Source organism: Helianthus annuus, chromosome 2 (assembly GCF_002127325.2).
Source record: "Helianthus annuus cultivar XRQ/B chromosome 2, HanXRQr2.0-SUNRISE, whole genome shotgun sequence".
NCBI lineage: Eukaryota > Viridiplantae > Streptophyta > Magnoliopsida > Asterales > Asteraceae > Helianthus > Helianthus annuus.
In genome coordinates this window covers 13,803,951-13,815,712 of record NC_035434.2, presented here as the reverse complement: position 1 = coordinate 13,815,712, position 11,762 = coordinate 13,803,951, and positions in this window count along the sequence as shown.

Here is an 11,762-nt window from a genome sequence, read left to right as displayed (position 1 = left end):
TGAATTGTGTTTGAACATCTGTTTGGTAAGTCAACAAAGGTTTAATAGTATGAAGGGTTGGTTTGATGGTGAACAGATGATAAAAAGATAAAACAAATGTTTAGAATTTGATCAGAAATAGCAGTTTTTTGAAGAATTTGTGCTCCTGCAAATTACAGACAGTCAATACTTCGAGTTGTAAAAGGTCTGTTGTAGTTAAAGTTTTGCAAAAGAGAACATTGCTGATGATGAAACAACTATGTATTCTAACGACTGTTGATACTAACAGTGGTTGGGCTAATGATGAATAAGTATTATTATATAACGTCTGCTGTAAGTATTATTATATAATTTTGTTTATCAATAACAGTTTTTTGGAAGAATTTACGGTATATTTTGGTGTTATAACATTTGTGTTCTAGCTAAAGTCTGACAAAAGAGAACATCTGCTGATGAATAAATGTCTGAACATGCAAAGGTCTGCTATGGGTCAACAGATGTTAACCAACAACAGATGATATTCAATCTGAAAATGCTTAACGGGGGATTTGATACTAACAGTGGTTGGGCTAATGATGAATAAGTATTATTATATAACGTCTGCTATAAGTATTATTATATAAATTTTTTTATCAACAATAATTTTTTGGAAGGATTTACCGTATATTTTTGTGTTATAAAAGGTGTGTTGTAGCTAAAGTCTGACAAAAGAGAGCATCTGCTGATGAATAAATGTCTTAAGATGCAAATGTCTGCTATGGGTCAACAGTGGTTGGGCTAATGATGAATAAGTATTATTATATAACGTCTGCTATAACTATTATTATATAATTTTTTATCAACAACAATTTTTTGGAAGGACTTACCGTATATTTTTGTGTTATAAAAGGTGTGTTGTAGCTAAAGTCTGACAAAAGAGAGCATCTGCTGATGAATAAATGTCTGAAGATGCAAAGGTCTGCTATGGGTCAACAGTGGTTGGGCTAATGATGAATAAGTATTATTATATAACGTCTGCTATAAGTATTATTATATAATTTTTTTATCAACAACAATTTTTTGGAAGGATTTACCGTATATTTTTGTGTTATAAAAGGTGTGTTGTAGGTAAAGTCTGACAAAAGAGAGCATCTGCTGATGAATCAATGTCTGAAGATGCAAAGGTCTGCTATGGGTCAACAGATGTTAACGAACAACAAATGATATTCAATCTTAAAATGCTTAACAGAGGATTTGATACTAACAGTGGTTGGGCTAATAACAGATGTTAGAATTACGACTGTTGAGTTACACCGATTGAAAAAAAACTGTTTTTGAAACTTCTGCTTGCCTAAAAATACATCCACTATTAAAGATTACCTTCTGTTGTCATAATTTCTGTTTATCCTAATGACTGTTGATTTACTAAACTGCTGACTGTCATCCATTATGACAACAGAGGTTCTGACGTGGACAGATGTTAGCTAAAAATAAAACAACTGCTGAAAGTTATCATCTGTTCTCATAACTTCTGTTTATCTAATGACTGTTTGACTCACACTGTTCCCAACGACCAACAGAGGTTTCCAAACAATTGTCATCGGTTGGCGCAAGAGAGGTTCTCACGTGGACAGATCTTATAAAAGCTGTTTCATCCCTAAATCGTGGTTCTACCACTGCAGTCTCGAATTCAAAATTCTCAAAAACAGTTTCCAACATATTAAAAACCCTCCAATTTAAATCCTATTTCATCCCCAAATCACCTTCTTTTCCGATCATGTCTCTGAACATCAAAAACCCTCACAACTACCTCCCCATCTTCAAGAAAACTAGCAAAAATACCAGCTATCACTCAATAATTGACCTTTTAACGTCATCGAAATACAAATCAATTCTTACTGCTGATGCTCCGGTTCATAAAGAAACACTCCGACAATTTTGGTTTAATGCTGAAATAGAGGCTGAAGATAATAATCCAGTTGCCATCACATCTAAGGTCAGGGAAAGTGTGGTACGAATTTCTCCCTTTACAATTTCCACTACATTTGCATTGGACGACTTGGCAGGTAAGAACAAGTTTGAAAAATTTGAACTTCATACAGAGTTCATTGAAAGAGGGTATGATGCACAATTAAAGGAAGTTACTATCTACAAACGAAACTTCCCTCCGCCAATGAAATTTTTGTTTCATACTCTTTTAGTTTGTCTCTCAGCCAAGACCACCGCATTTAATGAGATAACTTTGAACATTCAGTATTTGGGTCATGCTATTTTAACAAAATCTGATTACAATTTATCACAAGCACTATTTTCTGATTTGTTGAATAATGTGAAGAATGTGAAAAAATTGAAAAAAGGTGTTCGTAGTAATGCTTTTTTGTTGTATCCAAGACTTCTAAGCTTCTACCTACGAAAACAAGTGTCACAAACAGATTTTGAACAAGGTGTAGCTTCTCAAACAAATAGTCTTACAAGTAAAACTTTTACTAAACTTATGGATAAAGAGTCAAAAGTTTCAACAACTGAAACAAAAGGAGATGAGCCTGTTTTAGATGCGTCTGCATCAGTTGCTCAAACTTCTGTTGTTGAGCGAACTGCTCATGCTGATCATGACACCACAACCGGTGTTGTGAAACACACACCAGGAAAACGCAAAAAGAAAGTTGTCACATCCAAAAAGTCCATCAAAACTAAACAAAATAAAAAGGTTCCTCTGGAAGATGAGATCCTAGAGGTTAATGCAGTGACAACACAAATGTCACTTGAAACCACTGCTGCTACTTCTTCACAGTTATTGGAAAAATCTCAACCCATCCAAACTCCTCATGTATCGTCACAAAAGGATCACGTTGTAAGTACAGGGACACCACAACATGAAGTAGAGCTTTCATATGAAAGTATGTTTAAAAGTCCCTCTCCCAGGGCAATCACTCTTTCTACACCACAACCCTCAGCTCAAGTTCCATTAACAATATTACCTCTGTTAGAAGCAATTGAATTTCAGAAAGAAAACAGTTCCTCTAATGCACACATTACTGATAGTAGATCGAAACAAATGACTGCGTGTAAACCAATTAAATCTTCTGTTCTACAAACAGTTGAGGAGGTTATCCCCGTTGAGTATTACGAAACTCTTGGTGGTAGTTTAAGTGGAGCAGGACTACAACTGTTGAACCCATTGGTGATCAGTTGGACAGTGGTTACATCATTAAGACTCCTTTGAAGGCAACTACTGATGAGGTTACAATTGTAATCTCGGCTTCACTGGGAAGTCCTGTCACACCCCGATTTCCACGTGTATCACCGGTGGGCCCGGTGGGGGATTACCGTGACGTAGTTGGCAACAATATAGTCAAACCACAATATATAAATGCACAGCGGAAGCATAAAGATAAATATAATTCAACCATTTACTGTAATATCAAATGTATCACAAGTAGTTGAATAGTATCCACAGGATGGATCAAAATAAATAAAATGTCGTTCAACAGATAAGACATCAAGCTTGCGAGACTTCTTAATGATGCTATGGAGCTAATGCCAGCCAATTACGTGTAGTACCTGCACTTAATCTTTTTGGGAAAATACGTCAGTTTACACTGGTAAATACGATCAACTGACTCATTTTGTAAATGATTGAAAATTGGTTTAGATGCACGAGGCATAAACATGTTTGTTTAACTTGGGAAAATTATTTAATATTATAATCTTGTGAACGAATTACATGTTCCTTCTTTGCGTTCAGTAGCCCGGATCGTGCCGGGTTAAAGATCAATAGACACACCACATTTGCGTAAAACCGAGGCGGGTAAACCATCGGCTACGTCTTTTAATAGTATAGACATCAACCGGGTGTACGCCTACACCCGGGTGTCGAGGTCGTGGCCATTTCGTAAAATGATGCCAAGGATATCCGGGACATGGTCATTAACCCCCCAAAGGCTTTTAAGTAACAAGACTGTTTAAATGAGCCGATCAAACTATTCAATTAACCACCTAAACGATGGAATTATTTGATGCTCAATCAAGCGGTATTTTATATACCGTAACCCAAGCCCGTATAAGGGAAAATAAGTTAAAAGTATTTACCTTTGCAATGTATATTCCTTAATCAATTAAATCACCGATATCTTTTACTGGGGCTCCTTATTCTGGAACGAAGGTTTTTAAAATAACCTATTAGAATCCTAACGGATCTTTATATTAGCCGTAGCCTAGACCGGTTAGTGTCACACCCCGATTTCCACGTGTCTCACCGGTGGGCCCGGTGGGGGATTACCGTGACGTAGTTGGCAACAATATAATCAAACCACACAATTATATGAATGCACAGCGGAAGCAAAAGATATATATATTACAATCCGAATAAAAAGTAATATCCAAGTATTACAACGGAAAGTAAGGGATCCACAGGCAGATCTATAAACATTGTTCTACAGACTTTAGACGCCTAGAACTTGCAAGATTCCTTATTAATGTCCTGAGCAGCTTCCAGCCTATTACGTACTTGTACCTGTCACTTAGACTTTTGAAAATACGTCAGTTTTCACTGGTAAATACACTCAACTGACTCATTTGAAAAGAGTTTAGGAAAATTGATTTAGATGCACCAGGCACAAATTATTTTTGACACTTTGATTAAAATGCACAGAGGCAGAATTAATCTTTTATAACTTGAGACAATCATAATTATGATCTCGTATACAGATTTACATGTTCGTTGTACGTTCAGGGCCCGATGTAGAAACCGAGTCAAGATTAACAGACACGTCACAAGTATAGGCCCACTGAGCGTGAGATACCGTTTCCCTTATGTAACTGCCAGGTGTATGCCTACACCCCTTGCATAAGACGTGACCATTTTATAATACAATGATGTCAAGGATATCCGGGACATGGTCATTAACCCCTAAAGGCTTTTATTTCAAACAATACAGATCAAACCGGGTTACCTCAATAACTTAATCACAATCCGATTAAATATTCAATACCCGACCAAGCGGTATTATTATACCGTATCCCAAGCCCGTATAGGGAAATAAGTTAAGAGTATTTACCTGAGCTAGCTCCTGTCTTAAAATAGCAAGAATAATAACTCAGCCGTATTCACTTAAGTAAGCATAGGTACAATTTACCGGAAGGCTCTAGTCTGGAACGATGGTATAAATAACCAATTAGAATGCCCACGGGTCTTTAATTAAGCCTAAGCTTAGACCGGTTAGTCTTAAAGAATTGTTACGGTTTAATCGCGTGAAAGGCGAAAACCGTGGATGGAGTGTGATTTTGACCCAACAAGTTTGAAGACTTGTTTCATATGGGTATAACAATCATACTCTGGATTTTGGGGTTAAAACAATATAGTTTGACCCGTTTCGGCTAAATTATGTAAACTAGTTACATAAGCCGAACCGTGCGCGCAATAGGCGCAACGGGTAACCGTGAGAGTCCTACGCTTGTTTCCTAATTCAATATGCCTTAAAGAGGTTGTGGTATCAGTAGGATACCTTCCGTGATGCCCAAAACGAGTTTAAGTTGGTGATACGCCCCGTATGGGTTTTTCGGTCATTTTAAAGATTATTAAGGAGGTTTTAGAGTTCTACAGGGAATCTGAGTTTCCCGATCAGTTTATAAAGTCTAAAATACTTTATTTATTATTTAAAATCAGTAGCAACTGGAATCGGGTCAAAAGACCTTATAGAACTCGATTTATGGCCGAAAAGGGCATATTCGGTATTTACCGAATCGTAGCCATAACCGCAGGTTATGAGCAAGGTAAAAATAATTAAAAATCTTTAAAAATCCCAAAATATTATTTTACATCAGTGAGTAAAAGGTTGGGTGTCGAAATCCGAGTTTAGATGGGCGTTATGCTAATTGCGCTATTTAATTACTAAAGTTTTGCAAATTGCGCTAACTGGCATAACTCTTATTCTGGACCTCAGATTGACATGAAATTTTAGGGACATGCTTAGAATTCAGTAACCAAGGTCATGATCCGTTCACATGTCCAAAAATCTCGTTTAAATTTATAAAGGGCGTTACGGTCAACTTTTAAGTAATTAACGGAAATGCGTAAAAGACTTGGACAATTAACGAACCGGTCACAGAGGCTTATACCATCATGTAACCTGGTCCTAAGAGAGTCCTAAGGCATATCTATATCGTACTAAAACGGGTCAGAACCGTAGTCAAAGCAAAAGTCAAACTTTTGCGACTTTCGGTTCCGAACCGGGTCAATATAGCAAATGGCCGAATCAAACGGGTTTAGACAAGTTTATATACTTAATATCATGTTTTACGAACATCAAAACAAGTTACATATCAGCTACATTACAGATTATACAAGATATCGCAAAATTACTTTCTGTTGACTTTTTAAGTGCACGTTTGACTCGACATTCGACATAGTTAGAGCGGTGATCAGAGGGAACCCCTTTAGGGGTTTATTACCCACATAAATACCAACTCATAACTACTTTTAATCCGACAATTCACTGGACCATTTGTGAATTATCGCTATGACAACCGTTCATTACGACGGTTTGGTTTATAAGCTAAAACCATTGAAAAACGAGACCACAAAAGGTTAGGCAACTTACAGAAGTTTAATGCAAGACTTAGGAATATAGAAGGAAGCTTGAGAGCTCCAAGAATGATCAGAAGTAGTGTTGTGAGGTGTGTTCTAAGTTGTGAACTATGTATGCCTTTTTATAGTAAAGTTTCACCACAACTTTTGACACACAAGTCCCCCAACTAACCACAACCTTCCAACATGTGTTCCTAATGCTTAGGGGTTGTTTAGGGGTCAATTGGAAAGATTTAAATGCATCTCATGGCATTTAGAAGGCTGAACAGCCAATTTAAGCATGTTTCTGCATCTGGGCGTCTGACGCGGCCCGCATGGAGGAACCATACACATATTACGCGGGCCGCCTGAAGTTTAAAAATCAGGCGCGTTCAATCATAGGCTCGCGGCCCGCCTCAACTTAACCCGAACCCTTACGCGGCCCGCGTTAGGTTTATTTTTCAAGATTTTTGAATCTTTTATAATCATGACTAAATCTTGGTAATAATAACAAAATCTTTAGTATTTAATAATGAAATCTTTAGTAATCATTAACTTGACCTTTCGGATTTTGAAGGGGTAACTTTGCGATTTGGCCCTTGATTATTTACTGCTAAGGGCCTCGTGTTATATACTCGCTTAGTTAAGTCCCCGGTTAGTTTATTTAATTATTCTGAAAAGCCTTAACTTTTATTGTTGACGCTTTTAACCCCTCTCGTACGAATTTGATCATAACTTTCTCGTTTAAAAACGGAACTTTGCGAAATTTATATAATATATTCTAGTGAGCGTATTTTACTGTTACGAAGCCTCGGGTTCGTCAAAGGGTCACTCAGAGGTATAATTAAACATGTTGACACAATTAACCCCTGCAGCTTGTAATCTCTCACTTTCTTCCGCGTTTCGCTTCCGTACGATCCATGATTTATTCGTTCGAAGGTATAAGCACTACTTAGGGTTACTATACGGTATATTTACCCTTCGTTGACATTTATAACCCTCGAATTTACATACTTTCAAGGTTTGTCAACTTTAGTCCTTTATTTAATATTTAATGCCACGTGTAAACTTATGACACGTGTTAACACATTATTGGACCCAAAATTTCGAGGTGTTACATCCTCACCCCCTTAAAATAAATCTCGACCCGAGATTTACTCAAACAAATAAGGGTATTTTTCTTTCATCGTGGCTTCAACTTCCCACGTGAATTCGGGACCTCTACGGGCATCCCATTTGACCTTTACAATCGGTACGTGCTTTCTTCGAAGCTTTTTCACCTGTCGATCTTCAATCGACAATGGTTTCTCCACAAATTTCAAGCTCTCATCTATATGCACATCTGTGTGTGGGATCACCAATGACTCATCGGCGAAGCACTTCTTTAGATTGCAGATGTGGAACATATTGTGAATTCCATTGAGCTCTTCTGGTAAGTTCAACTTGTAGGCAACCGGTCCGACACGTTCGATAACCTCGAAAGGTCCTATGTATCTCGGGCTTAGCTTGCCTTTCTTACCAAAAGGCATCACCCCATTCCAGGGTGATACTCTAAGCAACACTTTATCACCTACTTTGAAGTGAAAAGCTTTACGCCTTTGGGTCTACGTAATTCTTCTGCTTATTTCGGGAAACTTTGAGATGGTCACGAATCTGAACAATCTTGTTCATTGTTTCGAACACTATCTCTGGTCCGGATAATTGGACATCTCCGACTTCCGCCCAACAGACGGGCGCTCTACACCTTCTACCGTATAATGCCTCGAAAGGCGCAGCCTTAATGCTGGTATGGTAGCTATTGTCGTAGGAGAATTTGATTAACGGTAGGTTCTTATCCCAACTACCACCCAAATCGATCGCACATGCACGTAGCATGTCTTCCAACGTTTGAATAGTACGTTCACTCCGACCGTCAGTCTAAGGATGATGAGCTGTACTGAATTTCAAACGTGTGCCCAAAGATTGTTGGAAATTCTTCCAAAATGCGATGTGTATCTGTTATCTCTGTCAGAGATAATGGACACATGTACGCTAGGCAAGGCTACAATCTTAGCAACGTACAACTGGGCTAACATGTCGGAGCTATAAGTCTCCTTGATGGGTAAGAGATGTGCTGATTTAGTCAGTCTGTCAACTATAACCCATATCGTATCATTTCCTTTCCTCGCCCTGGGTAATATGGCAATAAAATCCATAGTTACCATCTCTTACTTCCACTTGGGACGTTCAAGCTGTTGTAGCAAGCCAGATGGCTTTTGATGCTCAGCCTTGACTTGCGCACCAGTTAAGCATTTTGCTACATAGGTGGCTACAGACTTTTTCGAGCTTATCCACCAACAATTTGCCTTTAGATCCTGGGTAGCTGATGGAAATTCTTAATCGTTGCCTAATTAGGGTTGCGGTAATTACTATATAAGCAATGTGAACCGTCTTTCTTATTTAATAATATAAAACTTTCAGAATATTGAGTCAGGCTATATGAGCCTATATCTTAAACCCTACTTAATCAAGGTTTCGATTGTTCTATAAGTAATATGGAGTTTTCGTAATACTCCAGCCCACAGCGGGATGTTAATATTAATTCTACTTGCCTTCCAGGAGGTAAGCAGGGAAAACTTATGAGAAGATAATCTAGATACAGGGAGACTACAGAGATTTTTCATATCTCAGGCTCCAGTTCATTCATTATTGTTTGTGCCAAACAAGTGACACATATAAGTCCACGAATTTCCAATTCGGGAACATTTACTTGGGCAATACCATTCTGGATATCTTCTTTGAATACTACTAGTCGACATTAGGACAATATGACCATTGGGATATCTCAGGGGTTCCATGTATTAAACCTCCATACTGATCAGGCATGGAAATAATCTATGGGACACATTAGGATACGCCAATCCTCATATGGTACTTTTATCAAACATAGTTTGGCATTCGCAGGCGATAGAAAAACAAATGAGAAAAATATATGAAAATAACATATGTTGTCGTATTCTATGCGAGGAAAGAGTACTCCTAGATTTTTCGGAAGGATTTCTTGCCGATTTGAGAAAAATTGGTTAATTTGGTTTCCTTGGTAAGTTATATCTTGCGGATAATATAAAAGTTTGCTAAGCTTATGGTTTATGAAAGGTTTATTGGTATCCGATCCAAATTAAAACTCTTAGCATTTAAGTTTCTTGATAAAAAGATAGGGAAAGTACCTGAGACCATTATTTATGAACTAGCTCAGGTATTTAGGCGCTTTCATTCTTAGGCTTTCCTTCTTTAGCCGCTTTTCCTTTGACATATTTAGGGCACGTGGTCTTGATGTGGCCCTTCTCATTACAGCCGAAGCAGACTGCGTTCTCCATGTCCCTGCAGTCCAACGTTGTATGTTCCCCCGATTTGCAGATCCCACATACCTTTGGTGGTGATCGGGATTTTGGTTCGAACCTGCATTTCCCATAATGGCACTTCTTGCAGGTCTTGCATACCGGTTTCTGGTTGGACTTTCGTTTGTTCTTCTTTATAGAGCTCTGGGAGTTATTTTCCTCCCTTTTTCTTTTTAGCTTATCCTTGGCATTTGAGGTATGAACAAGGTCCTCCTTATGAGTAAGGAAATGTGGTTCCAGATAAAATTTGGAGTGAGTAGCATGGGGCTCCTTGAACTTTTTCACAGCCTCCTTCACAGCCTTCTCAACCGCTGCGTTTATCATTGTTTGAAGAACATCTTCGGAAATTCTAAGGCTCACAATCGTAACATCATCTGCATGTGTCACATCATTCATAACACGATCGACGGCTGTCTCATCTGAGTTTGCCATTTTTGATATTGGTCCCTAACACCAATAAAAATAACTTCTTAGCTGCAATCCATCCACCGCTATTCTTTATCCTGATGGCCTTAACATATACTAACCATGGTATTTATAGACCATATGGGCTAATATAGCACTAACATTCTCAATGAATGTTATTTAATATGTTCATTATGTTTAGCCTAGGTCACGAAAGACCATCAATGGCATTTAAGGTTTGGGCCTAGTTCATCATCTTTTTGACAGGGGATCAAAACATCACATCTGTCTTAATTACATTGATGAATTTTGGATAGCTCGAAAGCTTGCCATAAGGATATCAGAAAAAGAGTGATTCCTAATAGATATCAACATCAATCTAGGATTTGTTGGAGCGTTTTCTTAAGTATCAACGACAAATTTCCATCTCGTATTAAATGATCGAAGTCCTAAACAGGCGGAGACAACAATTCACAGCAACTATGATTCATTATAGAATTATATGTGTCAGTAATAACTAATTTCTGCATAACTGCTTGATAAGGAAGGTACCTGCTATATATTTATCATACTGCACAATCTCCCGGGAGTTCATCCTGACGACTCATGCGTTTGTTCTTTTGGCTCCTTCGGGCTTCTTCTGATTCCTAGGGCAGTTGGTCTTGATATGCCCCTTTTCGTTACAACCATAACAGGTTGCATCTTTTAGCTCCTTGCAATCCAGGGTTTTATGTTCCCGAGACTTGCAAATTCCACACGGTAGAGGCTGAGATTCAAATCTGCATTTCCCGAGGTGGTATTTCCTACAGGTTTCGCACTTGGTCTTCTCAACCGACTGTTGGCTGTCTCTTTTAAACCTGGAACTCTTCTTATCGGAGCGATGAGAATTCTCATCCACCCTTTTTCTCTTTCCATCTACAGAGGCCTTGGCAGCCTTGTTTCTAACCACATCGAGTGTGAGAGATAGCGACAGATCTGTTGTTGACCTGAATGTAGTAGGTCTCGAAGCCTTAACACTGGCTTTGATTTCTGGGGCTAAACCCCCAATGAAGCGAGCAATCCTCTTGGGTTCTGGTGTTAATAGGTAAGGAACCAGTCTGGACAGGGTATTAAAATTGGTAAGGTAAGCTTGACAATTTAAGTTTGTCATAACCAACGATAAGAAATCCGATTCGATTCTTTCGACCTCATGTTGAGGGCAGTAGTTCTCCCTAATGAGAGTAACAAACTGCTCCCATGTCATGTTATAGAGCGGGATCTTCCCAGTAGCTTGAACGAGAGACCTCCACCATGCCAGTGCCTCTCCTTTGAACGATTGGGATACATACTTTACTACATCCCTTTCAGCACAACCGCTGATGTCCACCACCGTGTCCATTTCATCCAACCAAGTCATACAATCTACCGCTCCCTTTTCCCCCGTGAAATCTCGGGGTTTACAGGAAGCAAAGTATTTA